Here is a 6120-nt window from a genome sequence, read left to right on the forward strand (position 1 = left end):
CTCCTATCTCTGTATGTTTATGGAGCATTATCTCAAAAAGATTCTAAAACTGCCATCAATCTCTTTATTTTCTGTCAGTTTTGATGCAGTTACAGTGTCTCTTCTGTTTTTTAGGTTCTCGTTTTGCTTTAAACGAAATAGGTCTTATACAGATGCATTAAGGCTGACTTGTAAGCCAGCTAGCCTGGTTGCTAGTAGTAAGTGTTTACTAAAGGCATATTTGTGTAACCACTGAATCCTGTGTGCAAACAATGTTGTTGGGTTGTGTCTAAATTAGTACTACGGCATCACCATTGGTCAGGACTGCCACGGAGCAAGTTATGTTGGCACCAATGTTATGAAATAATTTGGCTTGTTAAAATCTGCTGCAACCAGATCTGTTGTATTGTGAGAGTAGCAAAGTGAACCTTGTTTCAGGAGGCAGAAGAGGCAACCAGGCAGCCCGGCTCAATTCACATGTAGACGTCAGCTAAGATTTGGATGGTGGATGTGAGAACTCCGTCAGTATTTTTAGTTTTCAAAGGAATAATTTCATCAGTTTTAAAAAAGAAGCATGACAGAATACTGTAACAGTCAGCACAGTTACTTCCTAGAATGACACTAAATATGACCGTCAGAGGACAGACTGGATCAAACGCAAACCCTGACAAAGAGGTGATAGAGGTGGTGGTGGGGGGTGGGGGGTGGGGTGGTGGGGGCAAAGGCTGGACAGAAAAACAATTGGCAATATCCTGCATTGTTCATGTTTTATTATCGTTGTGGTTTTATTGTTTTTTATTTTGGGATAGAGGCTACTCCTACATGATCAGTGCACAGCAGAAAAGGTGTTGCTTGTTTGCAGATGAAGCTGGGGTAGAGATGTGGTGTGGCTGTGTCTGTTGGCTAAGGGTGCTGCTCTTCCTTCCCTTAGATTGATGCCTGTTTTTTTTCCATCCCTCCACATTCATGGTTCCCCTATTAGATGCTTCAGCTTGTGCCTCTTGTGTTTGTTCCTCCTTTTTTAGATGTGATTTGTAAGGCCTTGATATACTTCAACCACTATAGGCAGAAATGTTTACAGCTATTCTGGTCAATAATTAACTGTACAAATGAGAACCACGCACACTTATGAGCAGGCCCATTTCCTTTTTGCTGATTTTCAGCAATACTATAGTATTTTTTGGTAGTAAAATACGCTGACATCATTCTTAATTTTTGTGCAATATACTGACAAACGTTAGCTTGATAGCTACATTGCTAGGCAGGTGTCCAACAAGATTAAGGTGACTGATGTAATTCACAGAAAAATGAAATAGGTATGCGCCATCATATAGTTTGAGCTTCATTGTGTACATTCAGTATTGTCTGAGGCACATGTAGCAGTATCACATCTGAGCAGATGGTGGCACTGTGAGTCAAATAATGTCTTCAAGTTGCTTATTGTAGTTTGTAACATAGATTGCTATCAATAAATAATGACCCACAATTTTTTAAAATTTCTTTTAACATAAACCTGCCTCCTAGCTAGGTAGCTAGCTAGTCAGCTGTTTTGTCAGTATTCTGTAGCGGCCAATATATATGATAGAGTGGTCCCAAAAATTCAGTGATGGTTGGGCTCTATATTGTCACACCAGAGTACTGAACTGAGAACTGTCTTTCACCAATTCTTTAACACAGACCAGAAAGTGTTGAACTTAATTTGCTTGTAACAAATGCATGCACTCCACAAGCTGATGGAGACGCTGCTTTTCTTATTGCACCCCGCTGTTCTGTGTGAAAGGCAGATAGGTGGAACAGCATGAAGGCAGTAACAGCACTGAATTGACAGCTGTATGAGGCAACTGGCTTGTCTTCGGAAAGCGCACTTTGGCATATAACTCTGCTGCTTGAACAAGCAAAGGTGTCATAAGGAGGTAATCTTCATAGTTGGATGTCTGCATTAGAGTGGCTTATAAGATGCAGAATGTAAACGTGTGGCAAGAGGACAGCATCATTTTTGACTCATAAATAGATCAGAGTAACCAAACAAGAGCATAAATTCAGCTTCCAGTTCACATCAAACTGCAGTTTGAACCTTACTTGAGAAAAACAAGCTGACAAGAGTAGCTGTAATGCTGAAATCAGAGTGGTTTGAATGTGTTTACATTCCTAGAACTCTGAGTGTCTCTCTGCTTCTAAAATGCCTCCTAGAGGTATTTCCAAGGAAACTGGAAAGAATGTCGAATGGAGGGCAGCTTCTGTGTGAAACCTGATCTGTCTGACCTACAGCTTTATACACTGAAGATAACAGAAAAACATGCTTCAGCCTTAAAATGTATACTCAGTTATCGTGTGCGGTGTGTTTGGGGGTTCAGGGACTGACTGGTCTTGGCTTGCTGACCGGATATGAACTCCCAACTCTCCCTTATAGCCAACCATGTCACTGCAACTTGATGAATTTCTCAAGATCCTCTTTGACCGGCCTTCACTCTCAAAAGAGGAAAGGTCACCCAAACTTCAGTTGCAGTAGAAAACCCCGCTTCAGTCCACACCCACTGTGTAGGCTCTCCACTGAGGCTGCTTCACAAGCAAGTCAGACCACCTGGAGTGTGTATATGTGTGTTTTTCAGTCCTATGGAGCCACTCTGGAATGCTGGAATCTGACATTAGGAGGGAGGGAAGGTAACAGCGCCATGTGTCTAGGTGTGTGTGTAGATTAGGACACAGCTATGTGTAACATTCCGGAGCTTTTTGGACACCTGTTGGCATCCAGCATTACACCACTCTCACTTGAGTAGATGCAAAACGAGCAATCATTTGAAACACACATACACACACAAACATATGCACACACATGTAAATATATATACTGGATGTTTTGCGCTTTGAGGATTTGTTTTTTAAAATCTTTTCTTTCAACCGGTCCTGATATTCTGCAGATTTTAATGTATTCATTGAATACTTGCTGTGTTGTCTAGTCCATTGAAGTGTGAGGGTGGGGTTTAACACATGTAGGGCGGGGCTTTTGCTTATGAATGTGATTCTATGAAACAATGATTGACTTTTCTTCTTTAGTTGTCATTTTGTATTCTTTTGGGTTTAATGGTTTTGTCCTTTCATTTGCACACTTGAAGTTGAAGGCTGTTCAATGGGTTAAAAAAACACTCACTAGGTGTGTTTGTTTAAAAAAAGAGCACCAGACAGGAGCTCGCCACTAACATTCTGTTTTTTTTTCTTCCTTTTTTTTGGCTTATTCATTTTGATGTCGTCTTCATGTTCAGTTTGATCATGTTTTTCTTTCTGTACATATTATAAATATATATATAATAAAATGATGGAAAAGATCAACATCACTATGAGAGCTGGTCTGATACTTTACCTAAGATCTGTAGTAATGCTCTATAATGAGGTCAATAAAGAATAAACGTGTTGTTGTATGGTCATACAAAGGCAGCTACATCCTTTGGATACAGTCCACTGCTCCAACAGCTGCATTTATGCACCAAAAGGGGAGAGCTGTTCGAACTTGATGAACTGTGTGCTCTGCTGGAGTATGGTCTGGAGGAATAGAGCCCTTCCTGGTTCCCACAACAAGTGTAGCCTGTCCATCACCACACAGGTTGTTGTTGGATGATTCTGTACTAAATTGTGTTACCCCCAAAGACACACTAGACGCTCCAGTGTCATATTACCCCCATGGCTATACGTAGCTGGTTAGCATCTCTGCATCACTTTCACTATGCGTTAAACAGCATTTACAGCATAAGCTGTGCTGCATGGTTGTCATTTTGTCATGTGCAGTGTATGGTGTTCATTTTGAATGCGTTTTAATTATTACAATAATATAACCTCCTGCTGCTTTTGAGCTGTCTTTTGGCCCCATTAGACCTCATCAGTCCCTGTGAAAGTGGCTGATTCTTACCTGATCACTTCTCCAACATCACACCCATCCCAGAACTCACACTGCTCTGCAGTTACTATATAACTGTCACGCCTGGCTCGCAGAAGGCGGACAAACAAAACACCAAACGGGAGGGATGCCAATCAAAGTGCAATTTATTAACACAAAATAAAGTATAATAAAATGAAACAACCCAAACAAGTGCCAAAACAAAAGAAAAGGTGGCCGCTGGCGAGCAGGCCAAAATGAACAGCGCAGAGCAGGGCTGGCAGGGCTGAGCAAAGAGAGATCCGTCAGTGCTGGAAACTGGCTTTTAAACCTAGCAGGCCACGCCCCTGCCAGGTGGCACTGTGATCAGGAACACCTGAGAATAGGGAAAGAAACAAGGGAAGAGGAGGAGGCAGAGCTGGGAGCAAAAGTTAAAGGCCCCAGACACAGACAAGATCCAGCCCACTCGGGGGCGTCACAAACGCAGGCCTCTTTTGTGACAGGTCATAATAATAATAAAAAATAATAATGCACTGGTCTTAAATAGACTGTCCCCTCAGAGCATTTTCCTGAAACCACAGAAGCATAGGAGTCTTTTTCCTGCACATCTGTGGACGCGATCAGTCATTTCAATCATTAGTTTCACAAGAATATAAATCAGCTGAAATCAGTGTATACATTTCCCCACACAAGAACTACATGACACATGCAAGCACCATGGGAAACCTTTAAGAGCATGTTGTGTTTGTTTTGGATATTTTAGGCTTAGATATGGAGGTACTGTCCATATCTTATCCTAATCATTCAAGTGGCAGAGTAGGCATCAACCAATCTAACTTTGTTTTAGAGCACTTCCTCAATCTTATGAGTCAGATTTAATGTCAGTGTGAGCAGTATCTGACACTGGATTATTGTCACCATAAGTTCTACCAATATGAATTATTGTTATGTAAAACTGTGTTAGATGTACCTGTTCTCCATAGGAGTGCACTGTCACTGCCCTAAAGCTGCCTCCGCCTCAGCAACCATTACTCAGGATAACGTACTGTATCTGTCCTCTGCTGCCTGTCATCCACACAGCAGATGTCCTTGATTTGTACCCCCCCCAATCCCCCTCCCATATCTCTCTATGTGGACCTTTAGGTAAGCACGCATACAGAACAGATCAAATGCTGGTGCATGTGGCTCGGCTGTGGCACGCCACGGCTGCTGCAACGACAAAGTGAAGAGATACTCAACACTGAATTTTACCATTTGTTCACACTGATTTAGTGGTGGATGTGCATTCATGTGAACACTGGACAGAGCTAGTGATCTAGCTCAGATATGTGCAAAGACGTATCCTCAGACATGATGTGCAGCTCATCTGATGACAATGCTCTCTCTCTCTCTCTCTCCTGGTGGGGAGGCGCGGGGCTGCTAGTGACCTTGAGTTATTTTTAGCGTAGTGGGGGTGCTGCAAACTGGAAGTGTGGCTTGGAGAAAGTACTACCCACAGCTGCATGTAGACACCATGCTTGTGCAACCACAAGTCAACACATACACCTCTGCATCTTTTTTATGTCCATCTTTTGTTGTAGGCAAAGTGCTGCCTTCATGTATGTGGTAAGAGTGACACCACTCTGCTTTGGTCATCATTTACAAATGTTCAAATAAGGATCATAGGTCAGGTATAACATAAGCCTACAATGTATTTAATCTACATGTACAACTACACTGTCTGTTTTTTACCTGCATAAATGTAGCTAAAGGAGCATTGTTCTGTGAATGTCACCAACCAAAACACTCACAGGTGGAGGATGGTGATATGTTGATGATGTTTCCAGTTATAGACTGTAGTTATAGATAGTATATAACTATGGATGAAGCATCTCTGATGCTAGTCATATGTTTCTGAAGAGTCACAAGTCCCTGTAGGAGGCCCTGACCTCTATGTTGGTGATGGTCATAGTCCACCTGAATTTATAAGCCAGAACAGTGAGAGACTGGCAGGTGTGGAGTTAGGCAGCTGTCTGTCAGTCAAAGCGATCACCACCATAATTATGTGGAATAAGTAGCCTTATTATTACTACTATTGCTTAACAGAAAAACACATAGCACCCCCTTTTAGGGAAAAGTACTACTACATCCTTCCCCCCTTTGAGTCACATTCACTGGTTTTTAGCATGTCTTGCTGCATCCTGGTTTTTGCGATGTGGCCTACACAAGTCCAAAGCCCCAAAACTATCCTGCAATCTTCATCCAGAACCATTAATTTAAGCTAAAGGCTTTGC

This window comes from Parambassis ranga, chromosome 18, assembly GCF_900634625.1.
Source record: "Parambassis ranga chromosome 18, fParRan2.1, whole genome shotgun sequence".
In the NCBI taxonomy this organism is placed as follows: Eukaryota; Metazoa; Chordata; class Actinopteri; family Ambassidae; genus Parambassis; species Parambassis ranga.